This window comes from Tenrec ecaudatus, chromosome 15 (genome assembly GCF_050624435.1).
Source record: "Tenrec ecaudatus isolate mTenEca1 chromosome 15, mTenEca1.hap1, whole genome shotgun sequence".
NCBI classification, from domain to species: domain Eukaryota; kingdom Metazoa; phylum Chordata; class Mammalia; order Afrosoricida; family Tenrecidae; genus Tenrec; species Tenrec ecaudatus.
The window spans coordinates 104,814,231-104,834,800 of record NC_134544.1 but is presented as its reverse complement, the minus strand read 5'-3'; the positions used below and the strand labels follow the sequence as shown (position 1 = coordinate 104,834,800).

General features: G+C 42.6%; 1 non-coding gene across 1 annotated transcript; it reads right to left on the bottom strand.

Annotated features, from left to right (window-relative positions):
* Positions 1-8,252: 8,252 nt before the first annotated feature.
* LOC142428342 (U6 spliceosomal RNA) lies at positions 8,253-8,359 on the bottom strand. Its single transcript, XR_012780263.1, has one exon. It is a non-coding gene; the product is annotated as a U6 spliceosomal RNA (small nuclear RNA).
* Positions 8,360-20,570: the final 12,211 nt, after the last annotated feature.

The following is a 20,570-nucleotide window of genomic DNA, read 5'->3' as shown; positions in this document are numbered from 1 at the left end:
TAAAGCATCCACTTGCTCTTTCAAAAAATCAACACACATGTTCTTCACAGGCTGAATCTGGTACTGGTTTGCTGCATCCAACAGAGACTGCACATTGTTGCTATTCATGGTTGCTATTCACAGTGTAAGCATATTCCACCAGGTGTTCAATAATGTAGGTCAGTGTCTTTGAGTTCTACGTCAAAGGACTTTGATTCCAGCGTGTCAGTTGTGAACATGACATTAAATACTGGCCTGGCTGCAGCCAGGACCACACGATGAGTAGGGATCTCTCTTTCCTGATCCATGAGAGTCACATCACACAAAGTTCTCCGTCTTCACATGTCATTCATGACCGCCATGGAGCCCGCCAACAATTTCGCTTCTACCCAAGCGGCAGGTTTCTTCTCGGTTTTTCTTCGGCTACTCCGCGCCACCCTAGAGGCTGACATCCTGCCTGAGCTCGGCTCGCGTCCAGGGCTCCCCGGGCCGGGCCTGGAGTGGGCTGTGGTCTGCGGACTGAGTCTTTGCAGCTGCAGTCTCAGCCGCAGGTGTGGGCCCTTTAGCAGGGACCACCTCTTCCTGGCTCCTCCCTAAGCCCCGCCCCAGGCGCGCCAGGCCCCGCCCACCCCACCAGGCACCTGTGTTGGTGCAGCAGCAGAAATGGGCGGGACAAAAACTGCCTTGAGAGGAAGTGAAGGCAGAGACCCTACTCCTCCCTGACCCTGCCAGCTCCTCCCACCCCGGGTCACGCCCAGAAAGGGCCGGAAGTGGCGGTGTCTTATTCCGAACTCCAGTTCATGGCAAGGCTCCTACTGTCCATGCTCTGCTCTCGGTGCCAGAGAAGCGCTCACAGCCTGAGCACCTTGTTGCCGGCGCCCCCAGGTGGGAGGCTCTGGGATCGGGGACGTGCGAGTGGGCAGAGGCTATTTTAGGGTGCCCCTGCTGCACACAGCAGTCCTGCTGACTAGGGTGCAAGCGCCCTTTCTCTCCCCAGGAGTCCTGCCAGCGCTTCTCTTGGTGAGAGATGGGCGGCTGTCCCCGAGGCCGGTCCTATTTCCCCACTTTCGGATTGGTTGGGGTTCATGGTGGGATTCCCTGTTGGAGAAAGGGGATCTGGCCTTGGGTTTTGGGCTTCAGGGTTCCCTGATTCTCTCTTTGCGGGTCTCCTAACCCCCTCCCTTGTTTCCTTCCACACAGCGGCGCCTCCTCCCGGAGACTCCTTGAGCCTCCTCAGCTCAAAGGTGAGCCCCAGGGTCCTGTTCTGCTGACCTCCCTCTGGACCCGACCAGACTCTGTTCTAGGTGCAAGATATCTTGCTGGTCCATAAGAGAAACGTCCTCCCTGGCTTTAAAATATTGATGGTGGGCTTTTTTCTTTATGTTTATATTTTTATCTATATATTACTATGTTTTATTTTTCCTTCCCACTAAAATTTGTTTCTGTTCGTTATCGTTTCTGTTGGGTTTCTCAGTTTGTGAAGCACAGGAGTGGATGCCTACAGATAAGAAATGATGGGAGGGTTTGTAGGGGATGTCTCGTTGGGGTGGGGGGTGGGTGGTGTCTGAGTTGGGGAAAGGAAGGGACTTTGGGGAGCAACGAATGAAGGAAGGAGGGAACTGAGCACTAGAACTAATGGTGATGACAGAAGTCATTTTAAAGGCGATTTAGTCATGGGAAAAAAGACAATGTTGTGAAATTATTGTTGTACTAATTGTACAGTTCTTCTTGTGATGTTTGAATGGTTGAATTGTGGGATATGTGCATTAAGTGTCGCAAAGGGCATTCAAAAAGAAAAGAAGGTCTCCATCATGAAAACTATCGAACTAAATAAACTATGCATGAGTCAAAAACCAAAGCGAAACAATCAAACAAAAAATTAGGTAGTACCAATGTGTTTGACTTCTTTCTCTGGGATGAAAATGGAAGTGGCCCTGAAACAGGCCCTTGGGTTTTGAACGTTGTGAGGCTGAAGGTCAATTTACTTGGAGCTGGTGTAGTGGGCATTGGCCCTGGTGCTCTCAGCCATGGCGCGCTTGGCCAGCTGTCCAGGTAGTAGCAGGTACACAGCTGTCTGGATGTCCCAGGCGGTGATGGTCGAGCAGTTCGGAATATGTAGTTGAGGTGCCTGGTGGGTGATGTGCACGAAGGTGTCATTGGTCAGTGAGTTCACGATGCCCATGGCCCTGGACGAGACGCTGGAATCCGCATGGAGCTACTTGAGCACCTTGTGCACATACACAAAGTAGGTCACTTCACTCCTTCGCTGGCATTTCTTACTGTGCTTCCTTTGAGCCATAGCTGCAGCCTCCTTGGGGCCCCTCCTCGGGCATGCAGGGACTTAGTGGGGTCAGGTGGGTTGTTTGACTGGGACAGTACACCTGGAAAAGGTAACACAGGCGTCCTAAGGCGAGCTCAGGGAGGACAGAAACTCTTGTGGAGCAGAAGGGCAAAAGTTTGCTTAATCTTAATTTTCAGTACGAATACAGACCGTGAAAGCGGGGCCTAAAGATCCTTCTGACCTTTGGTTTTTAAGCAGGAGGTGTAAGAAAAGTTATCACAGGGACAACTGGCGTGTGGTGGCCAAGCATTCACAGTGACGTCACGTTTTGTTCCTTTGATGTCAGCTCTTTCTATTGCTGTGAAGCAGAATTCACCAAGCATTGGATGATTCACCCTCTAATGGGGAACGTGAGCTGAGTTTAGACCTTCTTGAGACAGATTAGTTTTACCCTAATAGGGATGTGTTGTTACCATGGTAACCCTGCTCAGAAAAAGAGGAACTGCAGGTTTCCATTGGGTGTGTGTGCTTAGTTGAGGAGCCAATGGGACGAAGCTGCCTTCTCTGGGATTAAGACAGACTCTTAAACTGCAGGGAGGATAGGACACGGCCAGGGAGCCTCCATTGGGCTTGGATAACCTCCAACTCTGCTGGCCTGGGCTGTGGCTGTCTGTGGATGCCAGTCCCCACTATGCGCTGGGACCAAAACGGTAGCAGCCCCCTCACCTGCCTGTCACACACCTCGTGTTAGTGGTGATCCTGGTGCTAGAACATTGGTAGACAATCTGCTTTTGGTCAGGGTTTCCTATGGAGCAGGGCAGCTCCCTCCCTGTGATCTATTGCTGCCTTAACAGGGCCTTCCAGTTGACCTCCCAAGTGGCGACAAGAAAAATAAGTCCCCACTCGGTCCCAGTGGAAGGGGACAAGGCTCCTAATGGAGGTGCCCAAGGTGCACGTACACATCGGAGCATCTCCAGCTGGTTGCCGGAATGGGACTCCTGGTTGAGCTCCCATATAGTGGCGAGAAAAATGACTAATCCCCACCTGATGCCAGTCCATCCACCTTTTGCAGCAGGAGCAGCCTGCGGTCTCAGGTGAGGGCAACAGGAACATTGATAACAGGTTATTTCTGGTCTCCTAGAAAGTATTAGTAAGTGTTCTTTCAAAACTATTGTTATGTGTGAACCCAATAACTTGAACTTAAAAAAAAACAAGGAAAAAATGTTTATTCATCCTATGCGAATAATGTAGTCTCTAGATGCCAGAATCTTTAATTTTCATCTATCTTACAGTTAGTCTGGAAGGGTCTCATGAAATTTTATTTTGATTTAATTGCCCGTCGACCTTTAAAGCAGCCTGAAACCCACTCAACTCTCATTAGTTCCTTGTTCTGCTGGATCCTTTGATCCTCCAGCTGACCCCTCAATGTAGAGGCCTATATGATTTACACTTCCCTTGAAAGACAAAATGTCACTTACGACCGATGACTGTGTGCTGTCCTTACCCTAGAGCCCACATTCATGAAAATACTCTGCCATATGGCGGCCCGTGTGGAGCTTAGAGAATTGCTTCAGCTCGCCTCCAAAAGAATGGTATAATGAGGGGTAGGAAGTCCTCACTGATTTTGTTGTCAGCTTGTTTGTTCCTTTTTTTTAACTAAAGAAACGTCTTCCCTTTTTAATAAGAGAAATAATAACTTTGTAAAAATAACTAGCACACTAGCATGTCTTTATGCAGGCCTTGGGTGTTTATTTGTGGTTTCTGGGGCTGTTGTCATATTAGCTGTCATTGAGTCAGTTCCATCTCACAGGCACTGAGTGAACAACAGAACAAAGCACTGCACTCTCCTGTGCCAACCTCACAATTTAGGATGAACCCATTGTTGCAGTCACTTTGTTAATCCATTCAATAGAGGGATTCCTATTTTTCACTGCCCCTCTACTTTACCCAACTTAACATCCTACTCCAGGGACTGTTCTCTTGATAACTTGTCCAAAGTATCTAATATGAACTTTCACCATCTTTACCGCTAAGTAGCCCTCTGAAATTACTTATCTGATATTCTGCCAAGACAGACTTGTTTGTTACTACGGCTATTCATGGTACTTGGGGTATCCTTGGCCAGGACTACAACTCAACTACATTGATTATTCTTCTGCCTGCCTAATTCAGTGCCCATCTTTTGCATGCAGAGGAAGCCATTGACAATAGCATGTTTTAGTCAGGTGAACCCAATTCTCAAGGTAATATCTTTTTAAAAATCATTTTATTGGGGGCTCGTACAATTATTATCACAACCCATACATACATCCATTGTGTCAAGCACATATGTGCATTTGTTGCCACCATCATCCTCAAAACACTTGCCTTCTACTTGAGCCGTTAATATTGGCTGCTCATTTTCCCCCTCCCTCCCCATTCCCCCTTACCGCATGAATCTTTCATAATTCATAAATTATTATTTTGTCATATGTTATACTGTCTGTTGTCTCCCCCCACGCCCGCCCTCTTCTCTGCTGTCCATCCCCCAGAGAGGAGACTATACGTAGATTCTTGTAATCACTTCCCCCTTTCTACCTCACATTCCCTCCACACTCCAGGCATCGCCACTCTCACTACTGGTCCTGAAGGAGTCATCTGTTCTGGATTCCCTGTGTTTCCAGTTGGTATCTATACCAATGTACATCCTTTGGTCTAGCCAGATTTGTAAGGTAGAATTGGGATCATGATAGTGGAAGGGAGGAAGCATTTAAGAACTAGAGGAAAGTTATATGTTTCATCGTTGCTACCCTGTACCCTGACTGGCTCATCTCTTCCCCATAACCCTTCAGTAAGGTGTGTCCAATTGGCTACTGATGGGCATTGAGAGTCCCCTCTGCACTCACTTACATTTACAATGATATGATTTTTTGTTCCTTGATGCTTGATACCTGATCCCTTTGACAGCTTGTGGTCACACAGGCTGATGTGTTTCTTCCATGTGGGCTTGTGTTGCTTCTGAACTAGACGGCCACTTGTTTATCTTTGAGCCTTTAAGACCCCAGATGCTATGTATTTTGATAGCCAGGCACTATTAGCTTTCTTCCTCAATGTAATATATTTCCAGCACTGTAAAGAGGTGTTATTCCCCTGTTTCATCCAATGTAATGTAGCTGTAGATCTCTTGACTGTTACTATCACCATTTGGGGTGTTTTGGGGGGATTTTCTTTCACAAACTAACTTTTTCTGGAAGGACTTAAAATTACTCAAGCTTAGATTAAGAATGTTGATCAAGGTAGGATTCAGACCATGACAGTGTGTGTGTGTGGGGGGGGAGCTTTTTGGAACTAGAGGAAAGTTGTAGTTTTCATCGTTTCTATATCATACCTGACTGGTTTGTCTCCTCTCCAAGACCCTTCTGCAAGGGGATATCCAGTGGCCTACAAATGGGCTTGCAAGTCTGGCTAGACCAGATGATGTACACTGGTACACATGGGAACTGGAAACATAGGGAATCCAGCTCGATGATCCCCTAGGGACCTGTGGGGTGAGTGGTGATACCGGGAGGACTTTGGGAGGGTGGGTTGGAAGGAGGAACTGATTTCAAGGATCTACATGTGGCCTCCTCCCTGGGGAACAGACCACCGAAAAGTGGATGAAGGGAGACGTGGGACAAAGCAAGATATGACAAAATAATAATTTATAAATTATCAAGGTCTCGTTCGTGAGGGAGGGGCCAGTGGAGAGGGAGGGGAAAAATGAAGACCTGATGGCAGGGGCTTGGGTGGAAAGCAAATATTTTGAGAATAATGAGGGCAACGAATGTACAAATGTGCTTTACACAATTGATGTATGAATGGATTGTGATAAGAGTTGTATGAGCCCCTAATAAAATGATTTTTTAAAAAGAAAGAATGCTGATCAAGTAGGTCCAACCTTGTTCTTTAACCAGCCTGCCTCAGAGCTCTGAGACTGAAACCTGGACTTAAGAACTAGGGGAATGGTGAGCCTTATATTCCAGATATTTATGACGACTGGGCATGACAGAGTCAAAGATAAATTGTGTATTTTTCTAGTAGCCTGACTTGCATGTTAGTTTTATAGGGGCACAAACATACACCCCTGTCAAATAACTGCCACTTCACAACTCCCTGACTAAGAAAATCTCAGGGGGTTGAAAAGGGCAATGCCAATGACATCAATCTAGGATATCCGACTAGCCACATCAGGCTAATGTCTCCCTACTTTATCACAGCTTAGCCTCTTCCCGTCACATTCATTTTGTGTTCCTACCCCTCCAGGCTCCTGGTCGAGCAAGTTTCACAAGTGGTGCCAATATACTAGCTTTTTATCTCTCCCTAGAAATCCAAAACTATGGGTGAGATGTGGGTGTTATAGTGAGATAATCAGGGAAAAGGATAAAAACATGTAAAGGGGAAGAAACTGTTGGTAGAAAGGTACACAGATAGTATCAGCACTGAAATAATTGATCACACCTCATAATTCTGTAAATTTTTAAAGTACATTGTAAATGTTTTATAGCAATAAAACTAGCATAAGAATATTGTAGCATTGAGTTTATTGACTTTGGCTTGAAAACAGATTCTTCCTGAAAATTCACCTATTTTGATAACAAATTAAAGTGTGTGGGTTCCTCTATAAAATCAACCTTTCAAAACCTAGGCCAACGCTCAACTTAAGCATTGAACTCCCAAGGCTATACAGTAATCCAGGGTCATAATTGCCTTTCGGGAAGACCTGGAATCCATTCATCCTCTGAGACTAGGAGATACCTGCTTCTATTACATGAATGTCAATGAAGGGGACCTGACGAAGAGAAGAATGGACTCTATTAGCATAGCGTGTGCTCTGTCATTAAAACAAATACCTCAGGTTGAATCCTAATCTTCAGCTCAGGGGCACAGGGTGGGCACTCCTTAGGGCAAGAAGTGCAGGCCAATAACCTGATATACCTAAGTGATCACTCCTCTTCTCTTTCAGGTTGCAGATTTGCCACACATACCAAAATACAGGCCAGTCTAGGGAGCCAGAAGCCTGGGACTGCTGTCTTGCACACTTAAGCATCACAAGGATTTGAACTTCTGAATGGTTGTGAACCAAATCTGTTCACCTGACTGCAAATGTCCTAGTGTCTCTGCTTTTTATTTAGAGAGTGCATTGATTTTTATTCTAGGAGCTTGACTACAAAATGGTGAGTACTATAGAAACCTAGGGTATTTGCATTATACAAAGTAAGGTCAGGTAGTGATCGCTGGAAACCTGAGGTTAGATTATAAGGTAAAAGTGTGATGGGCGGGGCACAATGGATGGAGCTTTCTGAAGCTGTCTATTGCTAACAAATGCATATGTGGTTCCAAGCACTGGATAACTGTGATGGTCTTCCTTATGTGCCTTGAGGCTTGTTACATAAGGTATCAGCATCATTGTTTGGGCCTTGGTTTTTTGAAATGTGCAATAAACTTCCTGAGTAGAGTCCAGATATAAAGGTCTCCCAGAGGACATGAATTCTTAGCTCGTCCAGAGTCACCATTGCTTCTTCACTACAGTTTTCTTTATTCCATCAGGCAGTGACATATTTTCTTTAGATTTTTAAAGATGGCAGATTTGGCTCTTACACTGTTGGACGTATCTTCTCATGGCTTCATCAAAAGAATGAGTCTGTTTGAAATGTGTCCAGTTGGTCAATTAGTGAGAATTCCTATTCCTTATATTTGTTTATGTTGGTAAAAAGCCCTGCAGAAACATTCTTCACTGGTAATGTCCCTTTCTACAACAGATGAAATCCTTCCTAGGCTTGCAGTATCTTTACCTTGCCTTACATAATTAACACAATTATTGCGCTATTATTAAAAACACAGCCACTGAAGGTGGTTTATTTTGCTTGAACTTTAAAAAAAAAACCAAAAACAATTGTGTCTCTTTCTTCAGAGGATCCCATTCATAACATATCCCATGTATTGAGGTTGATACCTCATCATCTTTGCTTTTTTTTTTAATATGGAATGCTTCACGAATTTGTGTCTCATCCTTGTGCAGGGGTCATGCTAATCTTCTCTGTATCGTTCCAATTATAGCACATGTGTTGCCGAAGCAAACACCATCTTTGCTTTTTAATAGCATTTGTCCTGTACTTCTTCCAAGAGACCAAAAACAAAAGATACAAACTCACTGCCATAGAAATGATTCCATCACAGAGTAACTTTAAAGTTGTGGGTAGAGCTGCCCCAGAGGTTTCTTGCACTGTAACTATGTATGGGCATAGAAACTTTGTCTTTCTCCAGTGAAATAACTGATACTTTCAAAGTACTGACCCAGCAGTTAGCTCACTGTACTACCATTGCTCCATTATCCATGATAGGTTTGTGATAAGAATTGTGTGAGCCCCCTAGAAAATGATTTAAAAAAAAAAACATCTCTTAATTTCCAATGAGAATTCTGGATGTCCTGCTTCTGCAACAGGTCTTTTTGAAGATATTATTACTTATTTTAAAAGGGACACCACTAACTTCCTTTTCTATCTCTTCATTCAGGAATATATCACTTAACATACTCATTGTTTTTTATCCATCTTTAGATATAGCTTGATGGCACTTTTGAAGATATCACAGAAGCCCACATTTTATTTAGTCTGTTAATCCAGAGACCACAAATCTGGGATGATTTCCAAGCTCAGCCCCTTCAAGTGCCTTGTGAATAACTGCCGGCCTGCCTTTAGGAGAACACAAGTAGGTGATGATACTGGCAGTATAATCATTGAGCTTGTATTCCGTTAGTTTAACTAGTAAAATTCAGAACCATGAAAGGGAGGTCATCATGTGCTTCAATATTCTCAATCCCTCTTCAATTCTTATTTGTCTCATTCATATGCAATCCTTGTATGAATATCCTGTGTGAGAACTTTGTATGAATTTGTGTAACCATAAGTTGTCCAGGATATAAGTAGCAATAGATATTGGTTTCAGCATATTTGTTAGTCTGGGTAGACTAGATAAACAAATTCATAGACACTCATGTGTATAAGAAAAAAGCTTTATATACAAGAACAATTGGGTATTAAGAAAACATCCGATCCCAGTCCAGATCAAGTCCATAAGCCCAATATTAGCCCAGATGTGCAATACTAGTCCATAAATTCCTTGTCACACTCACACAGTCAAGTAATGATGGATGCAGGAAGATCACAGGCCAATGGGTGAAAAGTCTTGTAAATCCAGTGGCAGTAGAAGCACCTCGGTGCTGGCAGCGGTCTCCACATGGCTCCTATAACTCCCAGGGCTCTGGCTCCATCAACCTTTCTCCATGTGGCTTGTCAAAAGCGATGTCTAGCGATGGGGAGAGGGCGGGGGTCCCACCCGGCGGGGGTCCCACCCCCAATGAGCTATTTGTCTCCTTAGTGTCTCCAAAGAGGTTATCAAGCTGCTGCCTGATTGACAGACTAACCTCCACCCCTTTCACTCTTAAGTATGTGCTTTCTGTTTTTTTTTTTTTGGGGGGGGGGTTAGGTAAGTTCATTCATTTCCAACTAATAACAACTCTATAGGCAAAAGAACAAACCAGCGTGAAGTATTGAGTCATCTTCATTATGGTTCATAACTCTGAGCCCATTATTGAAGCTATTGTGTCTTTCCATCTCCTCATGGGCCTTACTCTGTTTGACTGTCCTCTACTTTGCCAAGTATGATACCCTTTTCCAAGTACTGGGGTCTCTTGATATCATGTTCAAAAATGTGAGATGAAGTACCATCATCTTGTTTCTAAGGAATATTCTGGATGTACTACTCAAAGAAAGATTTGTTTGTTCCTTTGGCCAAACCAAAACCACTAGCATTAAGTCAGTGCTGACTCATAGCGACCGCCCTGTGAGTTTCCAAGACTGTAACGGTTTACAGGAATAGAAAGTCTAGTCTTTCTCCTGAGCAGCTTCTGCTGCTGGTGGTTCATCAGTTAACCTTTACTCTGCGATCACATGGTTGGTTCCTTTGACAGTCCATGGTAATTCCAATATTCCTCAATAGCACCACAATTCACATGCAATGATTCTTTACTCTTCTTTATTCAATGCTCAACTTTCACAAGAATATGAAGCAATTGAAAATACCATCACATGAATTAAACTTGATATGAAGACACATGGCAGTAAATTTAAGTAAAGACATGGTTACCCAATTTAGCAATCTTTTTGGTGATTTGGATGTTGCCTGACCACACTAGAACATTCCATTGTTTAAATATAGACTAATGTAGGTGTCATGAATCAGAAGAGATATGGCTCTGGTTTGTGGTGAATATTTTCATTAGCTATCTTTTTACATAGTCATTTATCCTCCTTTCTGTCTGGCTGTTTGTTTCTCTCTCTCTCTCTCTCTCTCTCTCTCTCTCTCTCTCTCTCTCTCTCTCTCTCTCTCTCTCTCTCTCTCTTGATATCTATCTCTACCTATCATTGGGAAAAAATGTCCTTGATCTGTGGATGCATATAGCTCCCAGAACAGGATACACTCTTGTGTGGATTAAGAGAACTCTGCAGCAGATAAAATGAAGACTTCAGAAAAAAATCTGGGTTACCCTAAAGGCACTGCTAGCAGCATTCTTTGAGTGGGAGGAGCAGACCCAGGGGCCTCCCTTTATCCTGTTCAAGTTGATTTACAAATGCACCTCCAATATGCAAATACCTCTGGCAGCCACATGAAGCTACAGCACCCGTATATGTAAATTTAAAATCCTCATCACTCTGGAGAGCCTTTTGGGGTGTCATAAATCTTATCCACATGAACATGAAGCATGTGTGGGTTTTCCTTTCTGGTGGCAACTCTGGGAGGTGAGTGCTTCAGGGATTCCTACATGAAGTCTGGGGATGCAACATCTGAGCACATGACTCTGTTTCTTTTCATCGCCAGGTGTCCTGGCTCAGGTGCAGCTACAAGAGTCAGGCCCAGGAGTGGTGAAGCCCTCACAGACGTTGTGTGTCACCTGTGCTGTCTCTGGATTCTCTTTAACTAGCTATTATGTGCACTGGATTGCCAGGCTCCAGGAAAGGGCCTGGAGTGAGTTGAGGTAATAACATGATGGGAAAATATACTACAATCCATCTCTCCAATCATGAGTCAGCATCACCAAGGGCATTTCCAAGAGCCAACTTATTTATAACTGAGCTCTGTGAATCCTGAGTACACAGCCATGTAACACTGATGGGAAGTCCGTGTGAGCCCAGACATAAACCTCCCTGCAACAGGCCATGGTTCCAGGACATGCACGAGAGAGGAGTCAGGGATGCTTTCCGCTCAGAAGCTGTGGGTTCCCCCGCGTTTTCAGCACACCTCTAGGGATTATCATGTATACACTCTGGGGAATCTTCATGCATCTGAATGTGTATTCTTTTCATTGGAATGGGCTTTGTCTATCTTTGACCATATATACAACAGAGTTCACAGTTATATGTCTTGATGAGATATGTTTGAAATTGACTGTACTAACTAGAATTATTTGTTGTCAAAGCCAGAGACATTTGAAAACACCAAACACCACCTCAGTCTATGCCAACTCATAGTGATGTCATTGTGAGTTTCTGAGACTATAACTGTTTACAGGAGTAAAAAGCCCTCTCTTCCAGGGAACATCTGGTTGTTTTAAACTGTATACGTGCAGATCTCAGCCCAAAGCATAACTACTTTACACAAGATGGATCGTTAAAGAAACCTTAATGCAGGAAAAATTTCTCTTGAGTCTCAAAGTTTCTTTAAGCAATCAGATATATTCATACATGCTCCCACATGTATATTTATGTAATAATTTTAACTTACAGTGACCTAGATAATATTGCATGTGTTGCTATTATTAGGTACACTTGAGTTGGCTTCAACTCAGAGATCCCATGTACAACAGGATGAAATGCTGCCCGGACGTGTACTATGCACACAATCATTCCTCTGTCTGGACTGATCACTGCAGCCATTGTGATATTCATCTCATTGATAGTCTCTCTCATTTGCATTGACATTTTACTTTACCAAGCACAAGACCATTCTCTGGGGACTAGCTCCTCATGAGTACATGACCAAATAAGTGCAATGAAGTCTTACTCGAATGCTCCCAAGAAATATTCAAGATGTTGGACAGCAGAAAAGTGAGTGAAGCAAGACGTTGGACAGTGTAAGATATGACAAAATAATAATTTATAAATTGTCAAGGGTTCATGATAGAGGGGGAGGTGGGGATGGAGCAGGGAAATGAGCTGATAATAAGGGCTCAAGTAGAAAGCAAATTTTTGAGGATGATGGCAACAAATATACAAATGTGTTTCAGACAATGTATGTGTGTATGGATTGTGATAAGAGTTGTACGAGCCTCCAATAAAAATATTTTAAAAAAAGAAATATTCAAGATGTGTTTATGTGAAAACAGACCTGCTTGTCCTTCAGACCACCCATGATATATTTAATGGTATTCCCTAACACCATAACCCAAATATATCAATTCTTCTTTGATATTTCTTACAGGGTTTGGGCCATAATTGGAGTCACTCTTAGTTTTCATAACTGCGGCAGCTGTTTCTGGCACTACAGATAGTGTCTGAGGTGCTTCTAAAATCATACAATTCATAAGGCAGCACCACGCAATAAACACTCAGGAGCAGAAAATAGCAATAGTGCTGACGTTGAAGAAATCTATGTAATGCCTAAACATGGGGCAACAAGAAGATAAACATTCATCTGCAGAAATAAAGGTCGATGCATGTAAGTTATACTCAGGTGAACCTGGACCACAAAATCATGTGGCATGATGATTAAATGCTCAACTTTTAGCCAAAAGGGTGGCAGGTCAAAACCAATCAGTGATTCAGTTTGTTAAAGACATGATTACTTTCTCCCATGAGTATTATGGAAAAGAAAACCTTTTTCACACAGTTCTTCACTTTCATGGAGGATCTAACAATCATCCTACACCCAAGCAACCTTGGACACTTAAAGTTCTATAAATGTTGACAAGACATTTTCAACCAACAATTAGCCAAGACACTGAGCTTCAACATATAGGCAATGATCAAGACAGTGTATTCTGTTACAAGTTTCCCGTTGTTAGGTGTGTTTCCCACATAAAACATCTACCCTTTCCCCCGGCATTGTTATCCAACCTGAGAAGAATCTTGTGTGTTTTGATTTCTTTTTTGATGTTAAATGGAGGAAGAGCTTGTTCATTTCCTAGCTCAGTTGCTTGCTATATTGGTTTTCCCTCAATGCAGAAGAATGGCTGGGGTGTTCATAGCACTCAGACCTCAGAAAGAATAAATTAATGCATATATTAGTGGATGCATATGTTCAAATCAAACAATAATGCTGCACTGGAACTCATAATTTTCTAATTGCAAATACTGGAATCTAAGGAGTGTACTAATTCAAGGTATGCCTGTGGGGCACATCACTCCCATCTCTGTCACCCAACTTGTTTCAACAACCAGTTCTGGAGACACATTCTGGTGGAGCTGTGGTGCCTGCGCATTAGCACACTGTTCATAGTCCCTCACTCATATCACAGCCAGGAACACTCATAGGCAAATGCCTGTTGTGGTTTCTTACTTAAATGAGGCCACCACCTTCACCACCCTGCAATCAGGAGATCCCAGAGACTTCTGAGTCAGAGTCTTTGATACAGAAATATCTGCCTCCTTTCTCGTCCTCCTGATGGTGCTGGGTCTCCCATCAGGTCAGTGGCAGGCAGATGCAGGGGGTCACAACAGATTGAAAGACCCATGGGTCCTTTAATACTTGTTCTGACTTTGCTTATTCTGGGTCTATTTGATTTCTGTTTTTAAACTTGACCATTTCCATGTCCTTAAAGATGGATGCTGGAATCTTGTTCAGAATTGCATTATAATTACACATCGCTTAGAGCAGTGGTTCTCAATCTGCTTAATGCCTCAAACCTTTAACATAGTTCAAGTTGTTTTTGTTGCTAGTTCATAACTAATTTTACTACTGTTACTAATTGGGAGATCCCTGTGAAAGGGTTGTTCGACTCCCAAAAGGGTTGTGACCCACAAGTTGAGAACCACTGTTGTAGACCGTATTAACCTAAATAATTTTATTTCATAATTTTAATTTAAATCAGTAACTTTTAATATAACTTTCACTTTCTTTATCTCATGACTTTCAGGAAACACTCAGGGACCATGTTGGGTGGAATCTCAGTCCAAAGGAGAGATTCAGGCTCTAGATCAAGGTCCTGGCCCTCAGCCCTGTATGCATTCCTAGATTACAGCCAGGACAGCATGCCAGACTTAAGACAAAGCCATCTTGGAAGAAAAGGCTCCATTAATCTCTAGAGCTTTTCTATTGGGCACTAGATAAGATCAGAAAAACCAAACAACACAGTAGTTAGAATTTTATCCTGCAAACTTTTATTCTTGTTTGTCAATTAACAGAACACAACTGCATCCAATTGGATTGTATTTCCTTGGCATCATATTTTCTGCCATCATTTCCACATTTCAGAATATTGGGAGGTTTAGTACACCTTGAGTATGACTGACCAAATCTAACTCCAAGCAGCATTTATGACTGTTCTATGCAGGTTCACAGGGAATCAGAACTGACTACAGGACCCCCAACAATTACAAAGGATCATCAAAACATTATTTGCTATGTTTGAGACTGGTATTGCAGTCACTCTATCAGTGCACCTCCTTGAGGACTTGACAGAAGGAAATGTCTCCTCCATGGACATTTCAGTCAACACATCATATCTTCAGAATATCAAACTGTAGTCTGAGGACACTGTCACCTATGACTATGCAAGAAACAATGAAACTCACATCCTGAAAATGTCAGACACCCAGGACAGAGGGAATGACTTTGATAATTCATTTGCTGTCCTTTTCCCCCTTATTTCACTTAGTGGTTAAAGCTTTGTGAAAAAAAGCTTTTATTTCCTGGGAAATAGTTTCAGTTGTGGGGTGTTAAACCAGCTCCACAAAAGTGGAGGAAACATTCTCTATGACTCAAATCATACAATTAGGCCATAAACACAATTACTGAGTCAATTCTAACTCATAGGGGCATTGTAGAGTCTGGATTGTACATTTTTTTGGAGGTAGACCCTTTAATCATTCTTCCCAGATGCTGGATTTCAGGTGGTCAATGCCCTACCCACCGTGCACCCAGGATTTCTATATGCTCATAACAATTTAACAAACCAAAACCAATTTAATATTGTTTTAGATTCCATGGGGGTGATCCTTATTCACCGTGTCCAGTTGTGCACAGAGTAGAACTGCATTCCCATTTGAAAGGCTAAGACCTTTGAGAACGAACTCATTATACCATTTAATAGCCGGGCACCATAACCTTTCTTCACATTTGCTTATGCACCTGCTTTGTCTTCAGCTATTGTGTCGGGAAGGCGAGAATCATGGAATGCCAGTTTAATAGAACAAAGTATTCTTGCATTGAGGGAGTGCTTGAGTGGAGGCCCAATGTCCATCTGCTACCTTAATACTAAACCTATACATACATGGACACAGATCTATCTCCACATACTCATACATATATTTACATATGTACATGCTTTTATTTAGACCAATCTATATGCCCTTTGCCTCCTAGCTCTTTCCTCTATTTCATTTTACTTTCCTCTTATCCAACGATCATGTTTAGCCTTCATTTTGGTTTCAGTAATTCCTCTGTTACATTATCCTTGGTCATGCCCTAGCAGGCCTCCTACACCCTCTTCACCACCGATTTGGATCACTTGTTCCCTTGTCCCTGTGTTTGTTAACCCCACTAACTTACCCCCAATCTCCCCCTCTCCCATGTCCCCCTGGAACTGTCAGTCCCATTGTTTTCTCCTCCCAACCAAGAAAATCATATCATTGTGAATGAGGGGGAGTACAGAGTGGGGACCCAAAGCCCACCTGTAGGCAATTGGACATCCCCTTAGAGAAGGATCGCGGGGAGATCATTCAGTCAGGGTGCATTGTAGCAAAGATGAAACATACAACTTTCCTCTAGTTCCTAAATGCTTCCTCCCCACCATCATGATCACGATTCTACCTTACAAATCTGGCTAGACCCAAAGATGTACACTGGTACAGATAGGAACTGGAAACACAGGGAATCCAGGGCGGAAGATTCCTTCAGGACCAGTGTTAAGAGTTGCAATACCAGGAGGGTGGAGGGTGGTGGGTGGCAAGGGTGAGGGTGGGAATGGGGATCGATTACAAGGATCTACATATAACCTCCTCCCTGAGGCAGGGACAACAGAAAAGTGGGTGGAGACATCGGACAGTGTAATAAATGACAAAATAATTTTTATAAATTGTCAAGGGTTCATGAGGAAGGGGGATTGCAGAGTGAGGGGTAAAATGAACTGATTCCAGGGGCTTAAGTGGAGAGTAAATGCTTTGAGAATGATGAGGGAAATGAATGTACAAATGTGCTTTACATAATTGACATAAAGAACTTCTCTTAAGCTTGACTCATGCCCCATTTTAGAATTTTTAACATGCTGTCCTGTCCTCTTTCATCACTAAATTATGTAACCTCTTTCTGCACCACACCCAGTTTTGCCCCATTTCAATGTATTATTATTCAAATGTCAATATCCTCCTGTTTTCAGAATGTGCCCATTTTCCCATGCCCCATTCCACCCTGCCTCACAAAGTTAAAAAGATTACGCTTATCTTAGCTTCTGTAAACTGCTTGCTGAAAGGAATGTGGAACCCCCAACCTTCCCTGCTTACACACTGAAAGCTTTGTAATAGCCTCAACCACTCCTGATCACCAAACCAGCAGCAGTTTTTGCCCTTATAAACCCACCTGAATACAATTTTCAGCTTTGAGTAATTTAATCGAGATTTGAATCCTCCCAAAGGCCACCAGCTAGAATAAGACTCCCAATTTGGACATAAATAAAAATTGCATTACTTGTGCACATCAGAAGACTGCATGAGAAGCGTAAAATGAGAGCCCATGGACAGGGAAATTTTTCTTAATCAATGACACATCAGCCAAAGGAATAATTACAAAAAAATACAGAACTTTATATCTCAATAAGAAAATAACAAGAGACCAAATTAAAAAATGGGGAAAAGATATGAACAAAATTGAAGTACAAATGATTAATAATGATAAGCAAATGAAGTACAAATGATTAACATCACCAAAAATGAAATACAGATGATTCACAAACATATAAAAATGCTCACGCTCACTAGCCTTCAGATGCAAATTCAAACCACAATGAGATAGCACTTAACCCCTACAATGGAAGCCCAAAACAAAAAAGCAAAACAAATGCTGGAGAGGATATGGAGGGATTGGGATTCATATATACTGCTCGTGGACTTAGAGATACATACAGCCACTGTGGAAATCAATGTGGCACTACTTAAAACAACCAAAGCTTGAAGTCCCATATGATCCAACAATACCACGATTAGACACCATGGAACTCATACACAAGCAATATATTTTAAAAATCAACAAATTAAAACAGAAGTAAAGCTCAATTGAAAATAAGAGTAATGTTTAAAAATATAAGATTTAAAAGGGTGAAAAAGGTTCTCAAAAGATAAAGGGTTATATTTTAACTTAACTGCATCTGAATAATCCACCTTCCAAAGAATTCTGCATGAGAGCAAGGCCATTCACATTCCTTTTCTATGGTCAGAGTATTTCTCCAGTTAATGTAGTTAACATGGGTCAAAGGAGTGATCAAATGTAAAATGAAATACTGGTCTTGGTATCAATGTACATATGCACACAGGATGAGTCTATCAGGCTTTTCCAGTAGCGTATTCATGATTTCCTGCAGGATTTACATTGCAGTCATACACTGTGACATTTTGTTCAGCCCTTCTGTCCAATCATTGCATCACAGTTTATCCTATGAGCTTTGGGGAACATCAAAGAAAATGTGATTGGATACTGCAGTCACTGCCAATCACTAAATGCATACGCACTTCACATGCCCTGTATTCATATGGTTTCTCTGCTGTACAAATCCTCTATTGTCACATGACTCCTTTTGGGCTAAAGGCCAGACAATCAGAACTACATTCGTTAAAATCCTAATGTAGTCTAGTGACACACGGAGAGAAACCAAAGAGGGTATTTGCAAAGTCACTATATTGCCAGAGCTTTCCTTCTTAAGATCACTGGTATGTGATGTCACATGACTTCCTGTGGAGTTTCCCATCTTGAGTGAATTTTGTGTGTTTTCAGTTTTGTGTGTTTCTGTGAAGAAAACCAAGAAACACAGGTAAAAGTTTGTTACCCACATACAATGCAGCTACATGGTAACTATGCTACATGAAATCATTGATGAGACATGAGCGCTTTAAATTTTTAAAACATTTATGATTTAAAACTTAACAGAGTAAATTGGTTTTCTATTCAACAGTTCATACATTGATTGCAGTCCCCAAGATGTACCAGCCTTCTTCCCACTTCTGCCCCCTCCCTGTGCTTTTATACTATTTATCCTTCTTTCCTGTGTATTCTAGCTTTTATGTGTTTTTAGCCATAAGCAAATGCTGTTCCTTTGATTTTGTATGGTTGATTTTCCAGGGAGTGTATGTTATTCTTGGATGTTATTCTTCCCCTCCAAGTCTATATATTGTTGGGCTGAAAGGTGAGTCAGAGGAGTGAGTACAGGTCCAAGAGTGAAACATCGCTAAAGACCACAATCTGTTGATTCCAAGTTTCCAGCAGACCAGTAAGCCTGATCTATTTTATGATTTTGGTTTGTTCCACTTTCTTCTCCCACTGGACTCAGGACTCTCTTTTGTGATCCCTTTCATAGTAATTAGCAGTGGAAGCTGAGCACCATCTATTTCTTCTGGTCTCAGGGTTGTGGAGGCTGAGGTTCACTGTGTTCCATTCATCCTTTGGAATAATTGTTCCCATACATCTTCTACTTTCTTTATTCTTATTTTATGGTACTTCTGTGCTGTCTCTGGTGGCTAACAAAGAGCATGCAGGTGGGGCAGGTACACGTGTCATCTGGTGGGCACTCTGCTTGGTATAGCTGTGATCCAGAAACACCAGGTTCAGTTCTCTTTTGGGTACTGAAAGTTGGAAGAGCAATGAGGTACCTATGCACTCTGTGGAAGTCTGGAAGGTCTTCTCCCCACAAGGGTGGTCATGCCAGTAGAGGGACAGCAATGCAGAACATGGATCCCCATATGGTCACAATTGTCTGTTTCCACGCTTGCCCAGGCCAAACTATAGCACCTCTTCCTCTGTTTTGAAAGCTTTGTTACACTAACTCCAATGAAAGGTTTTCTTCTTGGAAATTGTCTAATGTTTAAGGAAACCTGACTTCCACATATAAGATTTTCTACATTAATTCATGCAAAGAGCTTCTTTCTTTTGTGAAATCTCTGACGTGCTGTAAGGCATCACGTCTGGCTGAAAGCTTTACCACACTCAACACTTATTAAGGTTTTTCTCCACGAAGAATTCATAGATGAGTTATGAGATGTGCTTTCTGAATGAAGCCTTTGCTACATTGACTACATACATGGAGTTTCTCTCTCTGCACGATGGGGTTTCTGATGAACAATGAGCTTATTCTTCCTGAAAAAGGCTTTCCACATTCACCACATACATGGGGTTTAGCGTCTGTGTGAAGTTTCTGATGTGCTATAAGGTATGTTTTCTGGCTGAAAGCTTTACCACACTCACCACATACATAGCGGTTTTCTCCTGTGAATTTGTAGCTGAGTTTTGAGATTTCCTTCCTGAAGGAAGCTTTTGCCACATTCACTACACACATGGGGTTTCTCTCCAGTATGAGTTCCCTGATGAACACTGAGGTCCTTCTATCTGATAAATGTAGGGAACTGTGTGTGTCCCCCCACCCTGGATTTAAGCCATATACGACCTTTATGAATTTACTCTCAGTTTTCTGCCATACAAACTGCCCTGAGATTTTACTGCCCTTTGTTCCATTCCTGCCAGAGGGTGGCTGCCTTGACCCTTGCTAGGATTGGTGCTCTTTCACTAGCAGCTGCTATAATCATTGGTCAATACATGACTGATGGCATCCACCTCCCAGGCACCAGGTATGCTTCATTAGCATACTTACCTGTTCGATCAGTTGCAGGCCATTTGGCTACCTCAGCTGTACCTTATTTTACATGTGACATAATGGTGCCCGCCCTTCGCTGGCTATTTAAACCTCTGCTCTCAACTCAATAAACGAGGCTTGATCAGATTCCTGTCTTGCCTCCATCTCTCCGCGCCCTTACCCATCTTCATTCCCAGTCCCTCTTTCAGGTTCCCACGTTGTTGATGTCCCGTGGGAAGGGACAGA